This window comes from Colius striatus, chromosome 3, assembly GCF_028858725.1.
Source record: "Colius striatus isolate bColStr4 chromosome 3, bColStr4.1.hap1, whole genome shotgun sequence".
In the NCBI taxonomy this organism is placed as follows: Eukaryota; Metazoa; Chordata; class Aves; order Coliiformes; family Coliidae; genus Colius; species Colius striatus.
Window position 1 is genome coordinate 67,965,956 of NC_084761.1, and position 25,148 is coordinate 67,991,103.

At 36.5% G+C, this 25,148-nt stretch overlaps 1 long non-coding RNA gene across 5 annotated transcripts in view; it reads left to right on the forward strand.

Moving 5' to 3' along the window:
• Positions 1-10,392, forward strand: part of LOC133625117 (uncharacterized) — a 59,074-nt gene extending 48,682 nt beyond the window's left edge. For 4 of the 5 annotated variants that reach the window (XR_009818429.1, XR_009818425.1, XR_009818427.1 and 1 more), the window contains 2 exons: positions 87-8,210; positions 8,968-10,392. This is a non-coding gene — a long non-coding RNA (uncharacterized LOC133625117). The remainder of the gene's footprint in view (positions 1-86; positions 8,211-8,967) is intronic. The other variant, XR_009818426.1, reaches the window with a different exon arrangement.
• The last annotated feature ends 14,756 nt before the right edge of the window (positions 10,393-25,148 follow it).

Consider the following 25,148-nt stretch of genomic DNA (forward strand, 5'->3'; position numbering starts at 1 on the left):
TTCTAGTTTATTAGTCACCTTTTCACTGTGCAAAAATTTAGTAATTTCTGATCATATTTTTCATGTTTTCTTTTGATATTTTTCAGACAGTTGGTACTGCAGTATATTGGATCACTAAATGCATTCAACCCTCTGTGCTCAAAAAAGGCAATGCACTTTAGGAAACAACCTGGATTCTCTTTTGTTACCCGATTATATTTGCAGAAACCATTTTGAAGAAGATATATTTTATCTTATTGGCTACTCCTTCTTTTCATATATTCTCCTGTTCTTTAGTTCATAAGATGGTTTTCTATAAGTGTTCACTGCTTTGAACTAGAGCACCATATTTGGCTTTTCAGACACTGTTTCCCAATCTGTAATGTTTTTAAAAACAAAAGCCAAACTCCATAGCACTCCTTTCTTACTAGAAGCAGACCTTTACCTGGGTATCTAATGTATCTTTAATGCAAATTAATATTTCCTGTAATTCATAAATATCCAGCAACTTTCTGTAACTTATTTTCTGTTGTTCTATCCTCTTTCCTATATGTTCGTGCTGTTCACATATTTTTGACCTCAAAATGCAGACTAAATTCTAAATAAAATCCCTGTACCTTTCAACAGGGAAAACAAAGTCCTTAATAGTGACTTAATTTTACCCATTTACATTAGGGAAAAATTGTCAAGGCAAGGGTTACCACTATATCTAACCAAAATGAAAGCTGGATAGTGGTTATGCTCTAACATGCAAGAATGACTTTCCAGCATGACATCGTTTCCTCTCAAAGCATTTACTTGATGACACTAGGTGTGACACCCAGACCATAAAAGCAAAGCCATGTTAATACACAAATGTTTCAAGAGCAGGAAACAAGCTAACTAGAAACAAAGATCTGAAGGCCCAAAAGGAACACAGGCTTCCTAAGAATTTTAAATTAATGGGAAAATAGTAATTGGAGCATGTTGATAGCTGGGAAAACAGCTGGACAGATGAAAAAAAGAAGTCTGAAACAGCATCTGCAGATGCTGAATATCAGTATAAGCTTGTAACAATTCCTACTTATAGTGTGAGCTGTCATTTCGCCAAGTAAATGACAAGTAATAAACATTGATAAATGGAGTATGGAAATCCTAAAATAGAGTTTGCATTGCTCTTGGCTTCATCTGCTAATAAATTGAATTTTTTGTTAAATTCCAAGCTCAATACTATCAATTCCTATTTTCAGCATGACATATTATTTCATATGTGAAGATGACAGCTGATTGTTTTTCATGATTACATACACTGAAAAAATGCTGGTTTGGTTTATGGTTAAGTATTGAAGTATATTAAATCTTACCATCTGTTTTTCAACTTTAACTAGCTTGTATTGGAAGGAGAAAGGTTACCAGCAGGTACCATATAGTTAAAGTGATAGTCATAGTACATCATATAAATAAGTGAATGCAGGCACAGAAGGCTTTGGTGCAACTGAAAGAGGATGTTGTGCATTGAAATACCATCCTACATAAATGACTTTTGAATATATATATACATAGATTTTTTTTTTTGTAATCGATAAGTTATATAGCCTTGGAACAGCAAGTCTATGCTGTGGTTTTCTTACCAGTGCTCACTCACCAATTGGAAGTATAATACACAAACTGGTGTGGAGTAAGGTGGGTGTGGTTTTGAGCACTGTGGAACACTGTAACACAGCACAGAAATTATAATATCCAATGAAGCCTCACTTTTTTTTTTTTTTCCTCTTGCCCATATTGATTCAGACTCTATGGGCTGTTCTTCACACAGTTGCCAAGAAGATTATTAGGTCTGTTTCCTCTTCTCTCCCATGGATTCTCCTGTTGGACCCATTTATAGATGCTCCTTTTGATACAAGACCTAAAGCTGTGCATATAACAGTAGATCTCAATGTGTGACTCCACTCACCCTTCATTCAAAGGTGGTGAAGGTAGTTCAAAGAACCAGTTTGATATTAACAGTATTCCTGGGTAGGGTGGTGTGAGCATGCCAAGATGAGGAAAGAATGAAAGTCTGTTTCAGAGTTTTTGGAGCATGTATAGATTAAATAATGACTAGAGGGAAATACTAAGCCTACTGAGTGAAAACTCTCACTTTACAGATCTGAGTCATTGCAAATGTAGTTATGATATGTTCTTCATTTGCTAGTCCATCATTTCTTATATTCATTTTAAAAAAAGAGGTAACTGTAAGATGACTAGAACACTGGAACCAGGTAGTTTGGGAGGTGAGAGACCTTCTTCACTGGTCATTTTAAATGTGATCATGTTCACTACAAGTGAATGAACACGAAATTTTTGCTTACCTGACACTCCTAAAAGTTGATGAAATCCAAAAGACTTGATGTGGTTGGGCAGCGCATTTTTCTGTACTCTTTGCTCAATATAACCTAGTGGGATGGTTACTTTCCTCTCATCTCTATCCCTGTTTTCCTCTTGAACACATGCTCTTTGAGCTTCTCCAAACCTGTCTCCATTTTGCATGTATCTTAGAGCAGGAGCTAGGAAATTATGCGAAAGTTGCTTTCTGTTTTGCTGCTGCCTAGCTTTACCCTGACAAAGGTGGGAAATGGGAAATGTGAAATGGGAAATGGAAGGGGGAAAAAGCCACTGCAAACTTTTCACGCATTTCACTTAAAGCAGTAGAAATATTGCTTGTAAGTTATTTCAAAGTAAAGGACGTTGTGTGATTCAAATGAAAGAGAATGGTGTGACAAAGTGCTTAGCAGCTGATTATTTAAAAATTACAGAAGAAATAAGTGCAATAAATTAATGCTCAGATGTTAGAATCAGTATGTAAGCCTGAGCTATGCACAATAAAAATAGTGTGGTGATATATTTTTCTTCCTACATGATTGAAATTTAGCAATACAGAGTATTTCCTGAGTTCCTTCATTCCCCCTGCATTTACATCACTTTACTAGAGATAATTACTTTCCAAATTCTGGAATTTTTAAGATATTACAGTGTGTATTAAGATAGTCATGTGAACTTATATGCACAAGTATGAATTCCGTTTTAACAAGAGAATATCACAGAGAAAGCCACACAAATAGAAATCAGGAAAGGTGAAAAATTAGTTAGATAAACATTTTCCTTCATTCAAATATTGTGATGTAACTTTACAATCTAAACATAGATTATTTTAATCTTTACTTCTGTTATTTTTTTTCCTCAATTTTAAGAAATCATTCCTTGATGTTACCCTAAAACAGGAGATGTCTGACCTATAGCTTTGTTTTTTAGATTTATTCCTAAGATTTCAGTTTTTTGATGTAAGTTGTCCATTGGCTATACAAATCTTTACAACTGGTGAGAAAATCATTCACTATAAAATCCATGAAAAAGAAATAACTTTATTCAGAACATGAAGCTATCCCTCATTTGTGATGTCTACAGGGCTATTGGGAAGAATACTCAACTCAGATCTCCTCAGGTCAATTTCTTTCTTTAATACTAACCTGGAGCTATAGACATGTATTATTAGAGAAATGAAGTAATGGAAAATCACATTGATGTGAAAGTGTATTAGAAATCATAAGTGAATAGGCTTGCTTGGGGCGTTTGAATAAGAAAGCAATGCACTACTGAAAGCTGGCAACAATTCAACTCCTTTAAATCTCATAGATTACCTGACTTTTGGTTCAATTCATATTATCTGACAAAATAGGTCTCATTTCCTATTGCAACTGAGATTTGTCACCAGAAAATGAGTTGCAGACATTACTGTGAATTTACAGAATGTATTATCCAAAATCAGATAAACAGTAGAATGAGGAAGATCTGATTAATCTGTTGGTAATTTTAGTTGCCACGTTAAGCTTAATTTTAAATGTGTATGAACTGATTAGAAAAATTAATCAAAGCTAATATGCTATCCTTTAGCATATGAATTATTTTCAAAAGCAAATATATTTTAGAAATAGGTCTTAAAGTACTCTAACAACTGATTAGAAGTTTAAACATTTTCTGAAAACTTCTGTTTACTGGATCCAAAATAACATGAAAACATATATCATTTTTGTAGTATAATGTACAACCTATTCTAGTTTTCTTCACCATATGAAAAAGATATCTGCATTTCTTGAAAGGCAGGTACAAAAAATATGAGAGCAAATTATTGTCTGCCACAATGATGTCTGAAAAATTTCAACTTTCTCATAGAGAAGAAGATAAAGTTTCTGAACTATAAATAAAAAAGGCCAAATCAATTTCTTGTCATGTTATGATCCCAAAAAGTTGTTCTAAAGTGACAGTGCATCAGATTTATTGACCAGTGTCTTATGATATTTAATAAATAAATTGCATCACATTATGTATACTCTTGCACAAAAGCTGAATGAAAAGCAGTTAGTCATGTGACATCATAACTTTTTATCCAGTTGTCTTGAGACACTTGGAAAAAAGCAGTGTACAGTAAGTTACATGGAGAAAACTAATATAATTGAACTTAGAATCTCAGAAAGTGACAGATATTAACTCTCTGGTAAATTTTCTGAGACTTGTTTAACAAATTTTGCTAAATAGGGTAACATGAAGGCACTCACGGAAGAGTTAATAATTATATAAAACTACAGCTTTGCATAACACCCCCTTCTAAAGCAAGTCAATGCAAAGATTTTAATGTTTTACAGTGATACTTAACATTAATAGCTAATAAATGATTTATTAGCTAATATAAATCATGCTGTCTTCTAACAGATTTTGCCGAGCTGGGACAAATAAGGTGGATTTTCTGCTCCAGTGATACCTATAGTCAAAGACACAAAACTGTTGAAATATGTAGTGACACATTGCTCAACTCAAGCTGGAAATTTTTAAGGAATGCAAAACTAAAATGTGAGACCTGCAATCCTACTCTGACAGGATAAGAAAAACATGAGAATTGGATATGGGATATTGTTCAAGGTGCCATGCAAAATCATCCTTCCATTTCTTTATTTGGCACTCTCACATAGAATACTCACCTTATTTCATAGTCAGTCTCTTACACGTGAAGGATCTAATACTGAAATAATAAAATCAATGAGTGTTTTGTCTTCTGCTTCAGTACAGCAGGATCAAGTTAAAAATGATTACAGAAATCATGGAGTGAGCTTCTGAAAGCAATCAGTGTCTGCTCTCAAAAAACAAAACAATTGCTGGGGAGAAAAGATGAGTTAGTGTGCATAGTGGAGTGCAGTTGAATATATACCAGCTGTAAAGAAAAGAGTGTCACAGGCAGAAATGCAGCATATTGGTATGCCTTTAATATTTTGGGGTGTGAAATGATCTTAACATAATTATGGAAGCAAAGTCCCTTTATGAGCTATGGAAAATGAAGCTGACAGAAGAGATTTTAAAATTCTGATTGTAGTGTGGGAATCAAGAACTAGCAGCTGTGACTAAGCTGTGTGAATAGTTCATTTTCAGACAAAGTCTAGGCAATTTCCAGATGCCTGTTTCTCATGAATCATCTGGCAATAGTGAAAAAAAAACACTCTCTTCTGTTAGACTTATAAAGTGAAATAGCTACTGAAATTACTTTTGTTTTTAAACAATGTAACCTTGGGCCTGGAAAAATTAAAGGGAAGATAAGAGATAGGTCACTATTCAGGTCTATATGATTGCCTCTTACTGTGAATGAGACAGAGAGTCTGAAATATTATTTTCTGATGAAATGTTATATTTCTGGAACACATCTAAAACAAATCATTTTTGAAATCTGTCCACAGAACCAAAACCACTTGCATTAATATTCTTGAAAATAATGTAGACTGGAGGGTAGGATAGTTATGCCTGTATATTGAATTGGATTACGTATACCATGCTTTAAGAAAATACAATGAAATTAAACCTTCCAAGAATTACCTCTACATTTGTGTGTTTTGTGTAATTTGGAAGACTAGGTGTATGTACTAAATGTTTAAGTAAATTATTTACTCATTTTGAAATGCCAAAAATTCTGTTCTGGCCTTGGGCATGTTTAGCTTTATTATACTTTTTTTTTTCCCACCCCTGCTTTACTACAGAGATTTTGTGAAGCCATGGGAGTATAATAACTTTTTCTGCATTTATTATAATATGTTATCTTGTTAAAAAACTATTGAAGTGCCTGTAAAGCAGGCATTATAATATCTCACACTATTCTCAAAGTTATCGTGTCACTGTTGCATCAAATTGCATTGGACCTGGCTTATTTTGGAAATGAGTTGTGTGTTCCGTAATACTTATTATTGTACGTGTTTCTAGAGCTTTTGTTCAAATGTTAGCCCTGAATATATTAATCACTTGATGATTGTGAAGCTAATTTCTCGTCTTGATTGTGTGATCTAAATCTAGAGTAGCTTAATTGTCTACTTTCCACCCAGAAAATAGCACACCAATATTTTTCTTATAGTGTACAGAGTACTGTAAGACTTGTTTGATTTGGCATAATAGCTCTTGTATATTAATATCATTGTGAGTGTTCCCAGACAAATGATTCCCTTATTTAAATGCAGGGTCATAGAAAGGGTCTTAAGGGTCCTGATGGTCCTGTGCAACTTCTAGAATATTAAAAATGTCCTTGAAATACTGAAAAAGTATTTTGCTATACTTTAGATTTCTGAATATGGCATTGAAAATGTCTTGGCTTATAAAGTCAGGTCTCTGTTCCCACAGAGCTAACTTGAAAGGAGTAAGCACTTGTGTTTGATTCTCAAATGTGCATTTACAGTAGTTCATTTTGTTATTTTTTCATTTTATGCTTATATCCTGATAAGACCAGGAGCAGAAAATTGTTGTAAACATTGTAGAGTAATGTTCAGATACTAATGTTCGTTTAGACCTGTGGAATGGCCTGTGCCCGAGAAAGAGCACAAAATACTTACGAGAAATCTGATTTTGGAAGGAGAAGGAAAAAAGTGCCTTTTATTTATTTAGATTGGTTTTTTTTAAATTCTCCAGGACTGAAAGGAGCTAAAGACTATTTCAGTATCTAAGCTAATTTAGACAAGTCTAAAAGAACAGGAGATAGACGTGTAGTACTGGCCATAATCTGCTTCTAAAATTAGTATCCTATCATCTTAGATTTGTCAGTCGAGTGTTAATATGTTTGTAACATCTGTTTCCCATCACTATAAGCAGCAAAATTAGTAGAAGCCAGAGCTCTTTGAGAGACCGTACATTGAGAGACATGTTGCACTGCTGTCTCTTGGTCTTTTGTGCTAAGAATGTACTGCCTGTTTGTTTTCAGATTCTGGGAAATGATAACAGCAGGGCATAGGAGCATGTTCAATAGGAAAATGAAAAGATGAAGGGAAAAGAACATAATGAAAAATCTACTTAAAACATAGAAAGCCACCTGCCAAGGGGAGCCCCACCATATCTCCTCAGATACTTTCACATTCTGGTCTCCCTTTAGTAGCTACTGGTTCGGTATTGTGTTAGCAAGGTGGATCCTGGACAATAGGTATATGCATAAAAGGAAGTATGAGATTTTTGTGTTTGACCCACCTTTTTTTTCTATCTAAATATTGGTTTCAATTATAGACAAATTATCAACCTTGCTCTCAAGTTTGAAATTAGTCATCAATTTCAGTCTCTCCTGAAATATCAGCCTTCCTCCAGTTTTACCGCCTTGCTATTGGAAATGACTCATAAATGCTTTCATAAATGTCATTAAAAGGTGGGAGGAGATGCAAGGTTACTTTGCATCATAGGTAAACCGAAACCTGCTACAATGCGTTAAAAGATACCTCTTCTGGCATCTGTGCAGCCTGACACTCCTATGCAGTCTGAAGCTTCATACAGCTAATATTCCTACAGTGAGGTCTTTAAACAGTTGACTTAAATTCTGTTCAATGCCTGGGATTCTATTCCTTGTGATATTATTTCTGTATCAGGTTATCACTGTTCTTTTTACATTCTATAAATCACAGCTGACCAAAAAGGACAATGGAAAGACATTTTGTACAGAGGGTATGTGGTGTGCAAACTGAGTGCTGAATAATTCAAATTATATGTTTAGTCACAGTACATTTCTGATTCAGGTGAACAGAGTACAATGTACTTATGAGGCTAAACAACTGACAGGCATTATATACATTATCTGAGTTGCAGAGTGAGAGGAAAAGTATATGAGATAAAGAGATGGAAAAAACAGTTGATATACACCAATCCTCAGCAGAGGGACTGACACACTGATTGTCTCCTCCAAAGGCTAGCTGAAAAGAATGAAATGAAAGGTAAACATAAATTAATTAAAGCTTTAAGTTAACTTGTGCTCTTTTGACGATGACAGGACAAGTTTGTACCATGTAAGGATGTGCTTTTTACATAATACTGGAAGATTACAATATGCAAAAACACTGTCTTCTGCGGTAACAGTTTGTGGACTTTAAAAAACCCTTACATACTACTTCACATAGCTGCATGCTTTAAATGTAAATTTTATTCTACCCCTAGCAATATTTTCAAATAAGCCTTGGGAAGTGTACTGTCTGCCTTGAGGGAGCAATACTTAAAATCTAAAGAAAACAATAAAAACAGAGAAGTGAAAGGCAAATAATTTAGCAAATAGTTTATTTCAGCTCACATGAAGTTTTAGGTTTAGCCCAAACAAACAGTTGCAATGTGAAAAGGAACAGTACAAAATGTCCACAGCCTCACTTTGCTTTTCCTGACTTTCCTTCCTTCAGATTAAGAGATTTTGGAGGAATAAAATTATTGATAAAGTTTAGACCCAGTTGGCTGATGATGATTTGGGCCCAATGCATTTTTGGGGGCTGGGCATAGAAATGAAGGCTTCTATCTTAGATGATTTTCTAATTTTAATTAAAAAAACCCACCAACCTTTATTGAGTTCATTTCTGAATAATCTCTGTATTTACTTGACAAGTAGTTGGATATAATATTTTTTGTCTTTGACTTCCATTTTCTTCTAGAATATGTTGTGGCTATAGATTTCTATGCTTTTTTTTTTTGTCTTTCATCTTCATCCAGCAACACCAAGGAACAACTTTGTCTACCCATGTCCTATTTGAAGTGAAGACTGCTACAGTTTGCAATGCTGACTTCTATAAAGAGTTAAACTGTTGTAACAATTTAAAAAAATATAGTTGCTGGTCAGTGAATTGCTGTATCAGTTCAGAAACTGCTTTCACATAATGCCTTTGCAGTCTCTAGGTGTACTCCTCCCGTGTTAATCTATACCAGGCCTGGGAACATTGTTACTAAAAAAATCCATTATCTTTGGAGATTCCTTATGTCTGCCACCTCTTTTTAATCCACTGAGCATGAGGCATAGCTAACGATGTGCATGTTATTTGTGGTAGAAAATTAAAGTTTTTTCCCAAGTGTCCTTATTCCATTTATTTCAGGCTTGCTTTGGAAAGCTGCTGACTGTAAGACCAATTGCTTCTGCACCAAGGCCATTTACGATGGTTTGAGGGGCCTCCAGGGCATCATGCACAAACTGCTGTAAATCTTCACTTTAGCAGGAATCGGAAAGTTTGCAGCACTTGCCTTATAAAAGAAATCTCAGAACTGTGTTAACATTCAAGATTAGACATCTAATTTCATGATGTTAAGACAGAAGGTTTTCTTCTTATGATGTGTGATGGATTTGTGTGGAGCTGCTTTTTGCTTGCTGATGGGGGGAGGAGGGGTGCTGCAGTGCTGCCCCTGTAAAGACTCCTCAAAACTCCTGTCATCTCTGGGTTGAACTCACCTCTGTCCCTGCTGGGACAATCTGGCACCTCTGCCATCACTATCTAAGACGGGAAATTGATAGTGTGTAGAAGGAGGTGGAAGGAGTGGAACAAGATGGAGGTAACCGTGCAAACTCCACAGTTAGAGGAGGAAAGGAGGAGGAGTGTCAGACTGGAGACTCCTCTGCAGCCTGCAGTGAGAGAGCAGCTTTCTCCCCTTGACTCACAGAGGGCAATGGCAGGACTAACTGGAACCCACCCACAGCTCTGAGAGGACCTCGCAGTGGAGGGATGACTGTACCTGGAGGAGCTAGAGACTCTGTGGGAAGATGGCTATGGAGTGAGTTGAATTGGGCTGATGGCAGAAACCCACACAGGAGTTCTTGGGATGAACACATATAGGCGTGGCCCATGCAGACACCTTGCACTGGAGCAGGGAGGACTGATGAGGAGCCCACCTGCCCTGAGGTGAGACAAGCAGCTGGAGCCATTGCAAAAAGGCTGACAGAAACCGCCATTGCCTGCCCCCCTGCGCTGCTTAGAAAGGAGGAGGTAAAGACACTGGGATCAGGGTCCTGAGCCTAGGAAGAGGAGAGAGGTGGAGGGAAGTTAATCTTAAATGGGTGGTTGTACTCTTCATCATTGTACCACTCTGTGTTTTCTGTTTGTTATTATATTGGTTGGTGGCAGATTAAATAAATTCTGTTTTCTTCCTCAAGTCCAGTAGTCCTGTCTGTTTTGCCCAGGACCAGAAGTAGTGAGTGAATCCTCCCTGTCTTTAGGGATTTCCATGGGTCCTTCTGCTGCTTTTTTCTCCATGTGTGAAATCCATGTGGATTTCAGCCTTGGTTGGCTATGGATGTCGTGGTTTAGCAAGGAGCCACTTTTGCTTGGTAACAGGGGGAGCGGGTTGCAGTGAAGACCCAGTAAAGAGTTCTCAGATTTTCCCCCAGCTCTTGGGTTCAGATCCACACCCGGCCTGGCTGGGTCAATTTGGCACATCTGTGATCACTATTTAAGGATGAGAATTTGAAGTGCTTGGGAGGAGGTGTAAGAGTAGTAAAATATGGAGGTGACTATGTGGACCACATAGAGGAGGAGGAAGGAAGGAGGAGCACCAGACCAGAGACCCCTCTTCAACCTGTGGTGTGAATGCAACTGTACCCCGGCAACCCATGCAGGGCAATGTCAGGACTGAGAGCCACCAGCAGCTCCAGGTGAGTGCATAAGGATGGCTGAGAGACTGTGAGGAGGCAGTCATGGCGCAGGCCATGCTGGAGAGCTTGCGCACTGCAGAGCAGACACACATGAGAGGCAGAAAGGAGCTGCAGCCTTTGGGATGAACGCACGTTGGAGCAGCCCATGCAGGACTGCTGGATGTGTGAGGAACCTCACAGAGGTGCAGGGACGATCAGCCAGGTTTTGGTAGCAGAGGGCTACAGGGATGGCTTCTTTAAAAAAAAAGAGCTGCCAGAAGTTTCCCTTGTATCTGATGGGGCCAGTGCCAGTCTGCTCTAAGATGGACCTGCCACTGACCAAGGCCAAACCAATTAGCAGTGAAGTAATTTAGTGTCTCTGTGAATAACATATTTAAGAAGGGGAAGAAGTTGCTGTGCAGTTGCTAAACTGCAGCAGCAGCAGAAGGGAGGGAGAATGTAAGAAAATCTCCACAGACAGCAAGATTAGTGGAGAAGAAGGAGGAGGAAGTATTCAGGCAATGGAAGAGAGATTCTCCCGTGCACTGTGGTAAAGACCATGGTGAGGCACCTGTCCCCCTGCAGCCCATGGACGTCCACAGTGGAACAAAGATCCACTTGCAGCCTGCGAAAGACCCCCACGCTGGAACGGGTGGATGCCTGAAGGAGCCTATGACCCTGTGGGAAGAACATGCTGGAACAAGTTCCTGTCAGGACCTGGGAACCTGGAGAGAGAGAGGTGTGTATGCCAGAGTAGGTTTACTGGCAGGACTTGTGACCCCATGGGAGACTCGCACTGCAGCAGTTTGTTCCTGAAAGACTTTTTTCCACCACAAATGAGACCCACATTAGGGTAGTTTGTGAAGAACTGTAGCCTGTGGGAGCAACCCACATTGGAGAAATTTGTAGAGCAGGAACCCAACACTGAAGCAGTGGGAAATGTGACACGAGTCCTCCTGAGAGAAAACAGCAGCAAAGTTCATCTGTAATGAACTGATTGTAACTGCCTTTTTCCCCCTGTGCCTCTGCACCACTGGAGTGGAAGAGGTAGGGATCCAAGTAGAAGGAATGGGTGGGGGAAGGTGTTTAAAGATTTAGTTTTTATTTCTCATTAATCTCTTTTGATTTTTTTTTTAGGCGATCGAACCTTGCAAACCTTTCGTTATATTTTTTTCTCCTAGTAGCAGAGAATGGTTTGATCCATTGATCTCTGGGTTATCAGCCCAGCATGCTTGTGGTGCTCTGTCCAGTTTAGAAATGGAAGAAAAGAAATGGAATGAAAGGTTTGTGAGTCGAGATGACAGGGAGATCACTCAGCAATTACCATCATGAGAAACCAGACTCAACTTGGGGAGAAATGATTTGATTTATTAAAACCTGGCCACACAAAACTACCACAATTACTTATTTAAATTTACATTTGAAAAAGTAGGGAAACAAATTTCTGAAATAAGAGATAAGGCAATAAGAAGTTATCGTGGTTTTGTGTGGAGCTGTTTCTGGTAATGGGGAAAGGGCTGTAAAGATGGCTCCTGTAAGAGCTGCGTGAATCACTAGCTCAGACAGGCCCACTTCTGGAGCTGAGCCAATTAGACACCTCCACGATCACTTTTTAAGAAGAAGAAGCTGGAAGAGGAGGGTTCTTTCTTTTTTTTTTTTTTTTTTTTTTTCTAGCTGGTGGTGGTGCAGGAATTGAAAGAGAGAGAGAAGTGACCATGCGGATCCTAAGGTAAGCAAGGGAAGAGAGAGAGAAGTGACCATGCGGATCCTAAGGTAAGCAAGGGAAGAGAGAGAGAAGTGACCATGCGGATCCTAAGGTAAGCAAGGGAAGAGAGGAGGAAGTGTGCTAGAGCAGAGACCCTCCTGCATCCTGTGTAGAGGCCTGGTGAAGCAGATATTTGTTTGCACTCATAAAAGACCCTGTGCCAGGGGCAGTGACTATGCCCAGAGGAGGCCATGACCTGTGTGAGGGACCCTGTATTTGCAGAAGCTGCAGTTGTTGGGAAGAACCCACACCAGAGAAATTCATTAAGGACTATATCCTGTGGAATGGACCCTGTGTCAGAGCAGGGGAAGAATGCAAGGAGTCATCATCCTCAGAGAAGAGAGAAGTGGTAGAGCCCATCTGTGAGAGACTGACCACATGTTCCATTCCGTGCCTGGGGAGGAGGTAGAGATACCGGGAGCAGTGAGTTGAACCTGGGAAGAATGAGGGAGGGAGATCTTAAAGTGTTGGTTGCATTTTTTTTTTCTCATCACCCTGCTCTCTTTTTGCTTTTTTTCTGTTCTGTTCCTTGTAGGTAGTAGAATAAACTTTCCTTACTTCCCTCTCGAAGTCGAGTACTGGAGTCTCTTTTGCCTGGAATTATAATAGGCAACGAGCCCTCCCTGCCCTTGTCTCAATCCACAACATCTTTGGTTATTTTTTTCCTCCCATCTTGTTGGGACCTCCACCATCTTAAGGAGTGTGGGGGTGGATGAGGGGCAAGAGACTGGCATTGTGCTTCATTGCTGGCTAGGCAAAACCATGACAGAAGTGATGGTGATATTTATATTACTCTAAATAATCTCGTGGTGCACCATGCCCAGTGCACATTGCTTGCTTGGAATAGGAATAAAAGATAACATTTCTCTGAGGTAGACCTTGCATGGACATCTCATGAACTAAGAATTTGAGATCACTCTTCCAAGGCACTTGAATGAAAGCCAGAACGAGGAGATTCAAGCAAATTTCATTAATCTCTTCTATCTAAGAGGAGATGAAGTATTTGTCAGAAGTTCTCTGCCTATTTTTTACTGTAATATTTTTAAGTTAATCAAAAGCTACTGGAAAAAAAATGACAACTGTATTTGATAAATAGCATGGCACTTCAGTACGAGAAGATCATCAAAGTTTGCCCTCATGTTGAAAATAAACTCTTCAGATGTATTTTGATCAGGACGTCAAAAACAGTTTGCAGAGATCATCAAAGTAACATCTTCCATTGCAACAGATGTCTTTCTGAATGATGGATGTTTTGGAAGCTGCCTTGTTTAACCTAAAGTTTTCCAATTTTTCTTGGTACTAAATAAGAAAAGCTATTTCTTTGAGATTGAATCAAAAACCTACTGGTGAAAACAATTGTTTTTTGATGAACCATAATATCTTGATTCAATGTTTGATATATGGAAAAGAATAGTAGGGAATGCCATGAAATTATTGTGACAGTTGAAATAAAAATAACAATAGCCTTGAAAATGGTTTTTTTGAAAAGTATTTTTTCTTTTCATAGCTGCATGAACACTGTGAGTGAAACACAGAGTTTTGTAACTTTGTAATCAGTGAGCTATTTTAATTCGGCACATTTAACACCTTCATTCTTGTTTGCAGAGAGATTACCTCTAATTAAACACAGTCCAATTAAACAGCCTAATTAGCATTAAGTTTCATAAAAAATTGAACAGTTTTTATTGTGTGCTTAATTTTGAGAGGTCACAGATTAGTTTTTGTTTTTCTTTCATAATCTTAAAGTCTGGAAAGCTACAAGAAGATCAAGAGTGAGAAAATTCACCATTTGTGACCTTTCTGGGACTCAGGGTTTTGCATTACAGTGCAACTTAATACAAGAACTACAGATTTATAAAGATCAGTTCTTTCCTTGAACTCAAAAGTGTTTTCTCTGGATGTTAAAATTTGTAACATGACTGAGAGCATTGCATTATTTTTCACAAGAAAAAATGTCCTGAAGCATGTTAATCTGCTTTACTTAACAGTGTCCACTACTCAGAGTTTGAAAAGGTGGGTTTGTGATTGTTCAGACCTTCATATGCAATTACTTTGGTCCAGGTGTAAAGAGAAATATTATGCAGGGTATTCATCCTGCAAATATAAAGCCCTGCTTTATATTTGAACACAGAATAAAGTCCTTTCTTTTTTAAGCATAAAGTACAAATGTTTACCTTGGAGCCTAGTATAATTTTAATTAAAACACGAAGTCATGCCTTTGAACCTCTATTGAGTTGTACCTCTGAGTCATATAAAATGAAATCTCAAAATTAAAATTCCTGTGCATGGTAGTTTGTTTTGCTCTGTTGCTAATCTTAATAAACATACTGCAGGTTAGTCTTATTTATAGTTTTCTGTCTGATCTTCTTAAAACTCATTCTGTGATCAGTTTTGGTCATGTTTCAGCACCTAGCTAATTCTGATTAGCATTACAATCCAGTACAATAAAAGCAGCCTAATCAGAAATTGCAAATGAACCTCAACCAAATCTAGTATAATCAGCTATTTTGCTGACATTGCTTCAGCAGCAGGTTTGTCAAGCACAGAATGAATTAGCTATATGTATGAATGGCTTTAGGATATATTTGATACTGATTTAAAGGAGAATTTGCATAAACAGCAGTTAAAACTTAATTAAAAGTAAAAACCCTGTAGAATGCTTCCAAGGGTGAGCAGTTTTTGCTAAATTTAATGATGAGCAAGTTTGTCCTCAACTAATCCTCTCCACTTTTTCAATTTGTCATAAGCACAGACTCTTGCATTGATTACGTAGGCTGTTAGAAGTTCTGTCACAATGCATTTACAGTAAGTCTAATCATTAAATGTCCACAGTTCGGCACTTCATTACTTTGTTTGTTTTAGGGTTGACAAGTTTACTTGGCATGGAACATCTTCTCCTAATTAAAAATTACTTAGCACTGATGAACCATTAAAATAGTAATATATTTTAAGACACTCAAGAGGAACCAGTAGGCAGAAATTTGTAGCAGACTTCAAACAGAATTCTAAACATTAAAAAAACCCTAACAAACTGAAACGATAGGCTAATTTGAAAAACATTTGATGATGAATCTTGATAACAAATTGTTTTCAGATACTAAGAACAAAATTTTGGTTTGGAGGCTGAAAGAATTTCCTTTGCCTTTCTCCTTGTTGATTTAAGGAAGAGCCAGAAGGAAGAATTGACAGGCCTGTCAATTTGACCTTGGTGCCAGGGACAGTTATGGTTATGGAACAGATCATCCTGAGCACCTTTGTGAATCACATATGAGACAACCAAGTGTTCAGACCCAGTCAACGTAAACTTATGAAAGGCAAGTCCTGCTTGAAAAACCTTGTCTTCTTCTATGACAAGGTGACCTATCTAGTAGGTGAAAGAAAGGCTGCGTATGTGGTGGTCCTGGACTTTAGTAAAGCCTTCCACAGTCTTCCACAGCATCCTCCTGGATGAGAGGGATTGAGTGCACCTGTAGTGGGTCTGGGATGGTAGTGATTTTCCACAGCAGCTCCTGCAGTGCTGTGCTTACTGTTGATATCAATATTATGACTACTGCTCACACAGCATCAGGGCTGTTCCTCCAGCATTCCTTCCCCCACCTTCACCAATAGCTGTGGGTGAGCACAATCTTGGGAGGGACCACAGCCAGAACAGCTGACCCAGGCTGACCAAGGAGATATTCCATACCATATGACGTCAGCTCAGTAATATAAACTGGGGGAGAGGAGCAGGAAGGGGAGGCGAGATTCATTTCTGGCCTTCCCAAAGCAACCGCTACGCGTACTGAAGCCCCGCTTCTCGGGAGGTGGCCGGACATCGCTGCTGATGGGAAGTAGAGAGTAACAGCTTTATCTGCTTTTGCTTTGCTTCCCGTGCGTGTGGCTTTGCTATTTCTTTATTAAACTGCTTTTATCTCAACACATGAGACTCCTATCTTATTTTTTCCCCTCTCTGGCTTGCTGAGGAGGTGGGGGATAGAGCGGTGTGGTGGACACCTGGAATCCAGCCAGGCTCAAACTACCACAGCACCCTCAGTGAGTTTGTTGATGACACCAAGCTGTTGGATGTGTCTATCTGCTTGAGGACAGGAAGACTCTTCAGAGGGATCTGGACAGGCTGAAGCAATGAGCTGAGGCTCAGTATGAGGTTCAACAATGCCAAGTCTTGGATCCTGCACTTGTCCCCTGTACTTGACACTGCTGAGGTTGTACCTTAAGTACTGTATTTGGTGTTAGGCCCCTCGCTACAAGAAGGACATTGAGGTGCTGGAGCATGTCCAGAGATAGACAACAAAGGGTCTGGAGAAAAGTCTTAGGAAGAGCGGCTGTAGGGTACTGGAGATGTTTAGTCTGGAGAAGAGGAAGCTGAGAGTCTACAACTACCTGAAAGAGGATTTTAGTGAGATGAAGTTTGATCTCCTCTCCAGTAATGAAAGAATGAGAGGAGATGGGCTCAAGTTGCACCAGAGGAGATTTAGATGGGAGATTAGGGAGAACTTTTTCACAGAGAGGGTTGTTAAGTACTGGAAGAGGCTGCCCATGGAGGTGGTGGAGTCCCCATCCCTGGAGATATTTAAAAGACACATGGATGAGGTGCAGAGGGACGTGGTTTAGTGATGGTCTTGGCAGTATGAGGTTAATGGTTGGAGTTGATGTTCTTAAAGCTCATTTTCAACTCTAATGATTCCATCATTCTAAAGAAAAAAAATCCTTAGTAATATTCATGTTTTGATTAGATTTATTAATTCATCCATTGGGAATCCTGAATTTGCTCTGGTTGCCAGAGCAAAATACCTGAAAATACTGTCTGTAGTTAAAATCGTGGGACACTTAAGGCAAATTTCCCACAGTCTTTAGTAAATCCAAGTGCAGGTTAACCTTAATGAATCAAGTTTAGGTAAAAATACAGCTGAGGGTCCTTTTCAGAGTCTTTTATTAGCCATGTTGTTGTCAGGAAGAAGGAAGAAGAATACTTACCCAGCAATAGCTTACATATGTTTGTATAAAATATTAATGAAAGTCATTACTTCAACCAAACTCCCCCATTCAAATGGTCAAAGTCTTCCATTGCACTAACATTCTCATTCCAAAAATCTCACAAGAAAAAGTCTGAAAATAGAATTTTAATATTAATAAGACTTAAATGAATTGAGATGAAAATATTTTAAATTGAGAAAGATATTTTCCCTACAGGTAGGAAAGTTAATAAATAGACATTTTAATAGAAATGGTACAATTCTAAAATACTGTAATATTCAGTAACAAACAGCCTTTTTCCAAAGCGAATATGGTTTAATTGTTTTTCTAATACAGACCATACTGAAGATATTCTGTACACACTTAAGCAGAAAAGGTTCCATCTGTGCAGGTGGATTTAAAAATTTACACAAAGTGAAGTTCAGAATTGAACTATAGAGATGCATTCGGATGTTTAATTCCATAATTAAATAGAGCCAAGAAAAAAACAATTTCCTTCTCCAGATTTATAGGCTTGTAACATTGTCCTAGCTAGTTTGCCTCAACAAGGACAACACAGGTAAAAGGAATATACCCGCTCTTACTGGAACACTAATATGTTCTGTAATTTCTCTTTCTCTTGATGCTGAGATGAGTCAAAGAATATGGTTTTTTTCTGCAAGTTCTTCTCACTCTGTGATTTTTTTAGTTTTGTGGGACAGAAGCACCATGTATTTTGGAATCAACTGAGAAAAATATCTGCGGAGAACTTAAATAACTTCATTTTATTGTATTATTCTAAAGATGTCTTGTATCACTAGTTTACAAGCATCAAGATTTATGTAATATAAATTGCAATCTAGTAGGTTCTTTTGCAAGGAAGGTTAATATGGCTGTACATTATTATTCTATATTTGTAATTACACCGTATTTCTCAGTTGAAGAATACTAGAAAAACACAGATGTGGTTTTTTTTCCTGTCTCACAACACAAATAATATAAAATGTAACTGGAAGGAAAAAGTCCTCAGGTCAAATGTGCGTATATGAGGTCTAGGAGAAAATTAAGTCTCTGTGTAAGTAGAGTGGAGACTATTTTGTCCATTTCTAGTATATATAAGAACAATTTGAAAACTGCACTTTCTGAGATTTTTGTTTGATTTGTAAAACTTACTGTGTGGTTCTTTTAGTAGCTCTTGCCTTTCATCTTTTTACTTTCAGTAAGTTTGATTGTTTATGCATGTGGTGTACTCGTGTTCCAACACAATATCTTTTGACTCAATTAAATTCAATATTATGTAAGTCTTGAAAATATAGCTGATGTAGCAGCTTAATACCCACAACATATTTCATTTAAAGCAAGAAAATAGTCTGACTTGCAAATCCATTCTTTTTGGATGTTGAAGTCTTTGTTCTTCCTGTTTTTCTGGTTTTGTGGTAATGTATCTTTTCCTGGAGTTTGATTCTCTCCTTAGTTTCTCTAAGCTTTTTCTCATGGTTCATAAAACTAGAGTTTTTGTATTTGTACCTAGAATTTTCTTTATGCTTTCTTTTTTCCTCAGCTTTTTTCATTGTTCTCTTTCTTCCAAGTCTTCTAGTGAAATAGCTACACCCACATGTGCTTTATGAATACCTTTTTAGGTGGCTTTTTTTTTGTTGTCGTTGTTTGGTTGGTTTTTTTTTGGTTTTTTGTAAAGCAGACTTTGGGCTTTTCTGGTGGAAGTGAAGTAAGGAGGGAGAATAGGAAGAAAGAAGATAAACCTGTTGAGCCAGCCAAAAATTATAGCAAAAATAAGGACTCATTCCTTCTCTTTTATACTGAGTGAAGAGCAGCTGGTTAGTGTCCTTCTTTCCAAATGCACATTTTCAAATGCCACTTGGTATGCTATTAACATACAACAGAGTAAAAATTGTAATGCTGAAACATAGATCAGAGAGACAATAAAGTAATGGGGTACTGATCAACTAACCCACTTCAGCTATTGAAATTTCCATGTTTTTTTGGTTTTATTTCTAATAGTTTGATTTCATTTTAATAGATACGGAACTTTGGATATTGTTCCTTCTTTGTTATATAATGCATACCAGTCTCTGAAGTTTAAAGCATGTACAGATAATAACAGTGAACAGATGATTTTCCTCTTGGTATCTGTAGTATTCATAACTGGATGTTTTTATCTCAGTCTGACTCTTCCAGTCACTTTTATTCTAAAGCAGAAAAAACAATAGTCTTCCCTAGAATCCACACTCTTTCCTTTCATGTACTGTTGCACTTGATTCTGAAGACAGACCAAGTCAGTAACTTTACCCAATTTGGAAATGACTTCTCAAACATTGCTATTTACTAATTTTCAGAAAGACAAAATTTTCTATATGATGGTGAAGAACATATTTGGTTTGTTAGTATTTTGCTGTAATCATAGCTCAAGAATACTTTGAATTTGAATTCCCAAAAATATTTGGAATATGTGTATGTATATATATGTAAAATACTATTAATAAGTTATTCATACAAACATGTTCGTAATCCCAAATTTCCTTGAATGATATTTCTATTTCATTTTTTTTCAGCTAGTTGGAATTCTTGTTACCATAAAAAAAAAGTGTTTCCTTTTACTCAGAGAGGGTAGCTATATAAACATGTTTTTGTGATCGTTGTGCTGGTTATTTGTGTACTATTGATCACCACTACATCTTCTTATAGGAAATTCTCTTTAAATTATCAAAAGGATAGAACCCAGAGAAAATGTCTTATTCTTACTGTAGTCATAAGTCTCTGAAAGATTCATGGATACTTAGTACCCATGAAACGAAACAATTTGGATTTTTACTTTTGTGTAATGTATTATGCTTATTTTATGTTTGCATAATGAGAAGTGTGCTAATATGGTTATAGATTTATTTACAGAAATCTATTAATACTTAATATTGGCTATTGTAAAAATGTATGAAAATGGAATGGAGGCTGTTGCAGGCGTCCTTAGGAAGGAAGGAGTTCTGGCTATGGAATGTATAATGTAAGAGCAGAGTCTAAGAGCTCACAAGATTTGTTCTCTTCTGAAATAGTCTTGCCTTGCTTAGTTTTATTTTGGAAGAGTTTGATTTGAATGGTTTTAACAGTTGATTTCAAACTGCAAAACCTTTATCTGAGATAAATGTAAAGGACAAACTAAAGGCTTTTCCCACTGTGACTATGAGACAAAGTGAAAGTGATTTTTCCATATGTTGCTTTAGAATTGCATTTTGTTTGCATATCCAGACTCGTTGTCCAGAGCAACAGAAACAGAAGCAGAAGGTGAGACAGATATTGTTAGATCCACCTTAGAGCATCATGAAACAGTCAGACTTTGTGGTCTCTAATGCTGATTTTCATTTTAATTAGGTGTTGTTGAAATTTAAATGTCATTCACAAATTCAAGTTTTCCAAGGGTCCTCATTATTAACTAGGTCTGGATAAATGAGGAAAGAATATTGGTTTTTTGAGTAATTTACTAAGGAAATACGGCAAGAGTTTGTAAGAAAAACAACTGAGTAAACGTAATTTGAGTAGTACTCCTGGAAAACATATTCTGGTTTTGATAGTGGTAAGCATAAGAAAAGCATCAGAGTGGTGACCTGCAAGGTATTTACATAAAATACAAGGCAAGACAATTCTATTGTTTCTTATAATAATACTAGAACTTATTAGACAAGAACCAGTAAACTTTCCCTATCTTCCTCAGTCCCATTCTGCCCTTCTGCCTTGTTACTGGTATTAACCTGAAATGTTTTAGAGTTTCTTGAATGATAGTTTAAGTATTAATTTCTATATTAAACCAAGTTCCCTCTTTTTTTTCTTTTTCTTTTACTCTTTCTTTCTGTTAATTTCTATATTAAACCAAGTTCCCTCTTTTTTTTTTCTTTTTCTTTTACTCCTACAAAAAATGAAAATTAACAATATGTCAACTAACAAATAATTAATTTTATTGAATACTGAAGCAGAAGAAGTTGTTGAAATCCATTTGGAAAACCTGTAAGTGAAACTTTACCGTCACCATTGTAACTCTTCCACGAAATAGTTAGAATTTTGTGGAAGAGCTGGTGAATTAGAACACAGCTTTGAGACTTTTATAAAATTATTTGTATGTCAGTTTCAAATGACTGCAAAACCCAGTAACTGTGTCTGCAGCAAGATATTTTATCTTCATTAGCAATAAATCAACAAATCTAATTAAGAAAGTGTGACACAACACAAATTTGGCAGGAAAATGTAGTCAGCTTTCAGTTTTATAAAATCAGCATCTTTAAACACATAGGCAGAAAGAAACAAATGTAAATTATTCAAGAGACAGTTAGTAAATGCCTTTGTAATTAGTGGAAAAGGTTATTCTGAGAAGCCAAATTATTATTCAAACAGGAGCCAAATTATTATTCAAACTGCAACTTTTATCAAAAGCACATTCCTAAGCACTTGAACTCCATTTCAAGATAAATAGCTAAGCCTTTCTGGTTTTGGCAAAATTTGCATGGAATTTTGTTAGTTTTGTGTTGTATTTTAAATCATTTAAAGGCTCTTAAGACAATATCGCTACGTACTACTCGTAATAGAAATCCTGTGTGAAAACAGCATCAAAAACTATGAAAGTGCTGCCATACACAACAAACAGTTTTTTTTCTTTTCTACTTCTGAGTACTAAAGTTAGAAAGAATAGTTCTTGTATTTTATAGTCTTTAAGAACGCTGTGGAATACTGTTTATAACACAAGAAGTATATTTAAAAAATGTGTTTGTTTTTTCTTCTACAGATCTACGATGTTGTAATAAATTTATGCAGTCATAAATATAAAAAAAAATGGTTGAGGGACTTTAGTATATAATTACAAGCTTGCACTTCCCCAGGAAAAATTTGAATGTTTTGGGTTTTTTTAGATTAAATTTATTGTTGATTATCTATTTTAATGTGGGAACTCTGAAATACTTTGAATTTGTTAAGTAAGGCCCACTAAGGAAAAAGCATTGAAAGAAAACATTTAAAGAACTGTGAATTGTCTAAAACAGCTAAATAATTCATGTCATTGTAATTCTTTTCTGTTGGCCACTTATATCCAGGAGAAAACAGAAAGAGCAAATAACTTGGATTTTAAAATGACTGCATGTTTATGGAAAGATCTGTTTCTAAAAGTACATATAGGAATTGTTTATTGAGGCAAACATTGTAAACTGACTTCTTTCTCAGAAAGCTTGTTTATTAAAACAGTCTCCTGACAAATACAGTTGTGTGAGATCAGATAATTTATGCATATTTTCATTTAATTAATCAGCTAAAAATAGTAATTTGAAGGTAAGAACAAGGATTTGCTATTAACCTAATCAGGTGGCAAGTGAATGCACTAAGTCCATCAATTTCCTGGTAAGGTGGTTATTACTGCAGCAGACTGAATTATTTATCGGAAATGGAGCATCTGATGAATGCACCTAGCTTGTTTTTTTTTTTCCCCGTTTGCAAGCTGATACTGACACGCACCTTTGTATTCTACTTTAGGTTTTTAAATAACCCAAGGAGTCCACCTTGCTGAATGTGGACTTTGTTAGTTGAAAAAGATGTCACTGACTTTTTGGAAATTAATCATACATTTAATTACTTGGCCTACGCAGAAGGTTGACATTTTCCAAGCATATGTAGGCATTAGAGGCTGATACAGGCATTCATATGGCACCATGAAATGTTGCAGAGCACACAGAAGAGATCTCCAAGGTGCTATGTCTGTGATGCTTAATGTTCTTTTATTCAGAGTCATGACAGCACTAGTTCCTCTTCTAGGTATTACATCAGACTTAGAAACAACAAAACGAATTTTCTTTTTTTTCCCTGTTGTAATTGTTTTATTACCAGTTTCAATGATCTCTTCTACATAGTACTTGAGTAGAAGGACACTGTCTAGTGACTAACAGTATGAACAGCAGAAACCTTCATCTACATCCTATACTATCAGAAATTGGTTTACCCAAATAGACCATAATACCTTTAATTTGATGTATTTTAGATAAATATAGTTGTTTTGTTTGCATACTAATTTCATTTACCATGCAAGAGAACGTGAACCTTCATGCTTTCATCTATACCATGCACTTACCTGAATTTTCAGCTGTTTCTCTATAACACATGAATATATTAACTGGCAACCTTGGGTGAACAAAGGACATATGTCTATTACCAGCAGCATAATATGAAGCAGAGGAGTCTGAAGTGTACAGCTTCATGGTTTTGTAGGACAAAAGATGATTAAACAGTACAATGTTATGCAGATAACTGTAGAAGTTTTTGACATTTTCAAAGCCAAGCAGTGCTAGACTTAATTTCGTTATGTTTCTTAGAAGGCCTAAAGATATTACTAAAAAGGAGAGAATTTTTGTGAAACTGGTCTCACTAAGGTTGTCCCACAATTGTACCATGAATAAAGACTGTCTACAATGCCACCATCTTCCTTATCTAACTGAGTATAGCTTGCATGCTGAGAGCGTACCTTCAGCAGAACTAAACTCTCAGTGCAGTTAGTGAAGGTAATATACTCAGCACTATTTCAGTTCATGGGAACTGTAGTTTTAATAGCCTTCTTAATTTATTAAGAAACAATGGAATTGATCAACTCTAAATTTACTGTCACATATGTAGTTTTGGCATTGCTAGTAAATATTTTTTTATTGCAGGCAATTTTGCTGCCAGGACAAGAAATATGTTGTTTAAAAAACAGCTCACACAACACAGAATGAGAGGCTTTTAAATAGAGAGGTTAACAGATGCTAAATGGTTAATGTTTTAGTAGGATTTTAAAAATCTTACTTAGAGAAATTGTCAAAAGTCTATGTGCTAAGCATTTAATGTACCTTTGAATGATCTGGTATAAGAAAACTTTAATTTTTAAATTAATTCTTTGTCTTCAAGGGATTAAAAAAATGTAAAGAGAGTCAAAGTATTACAGTAAAGAAAAAGTGATGATAACAGAACAAATAATCTCTGTAAATAGTTCTTGCCTCTAGACTTGAACTTTTGTGAATTTTCATAACTTAGTTTATGTTCCTGAATTATTAAAAATGATTTACTGAATTTCATTTAAATCTACTCTCTCACTAAATTTATGCACTTTTATTAATACCAGACCAGAAGTACTATTTTGATGATGCTACTGATGTAAATTGTATATATCTTAGATATGACAGTTATTTTCACAGAGGAATATAATCTTAAAGCATTCAGAGAAGAAAAGGTTAGATATAGCTATGTTTTTGCATTTATTTAAATAACCAAATCCAGTAAACTCCTGGAATACATTATTCTTTTCAAGAGCTGTAAATGCAAGTCTTTTGTGACCCTGGTACCTATTATAATGTTATTCTTTAACTAGTACCATGATGTCAAAACAATGCCCCGTATAATCTGGGTGTTACAGAAAATGGACCTTCCTTCAGAGCTTCTACACCTTAAAATAATGAATTTAGGTTTAGAAGACTTTTTGCAGCTTATTCTGTAATTTAAATTCTTTCATAATCTTAATGTGAAGCAACATTTTTCTAGATGTATGTA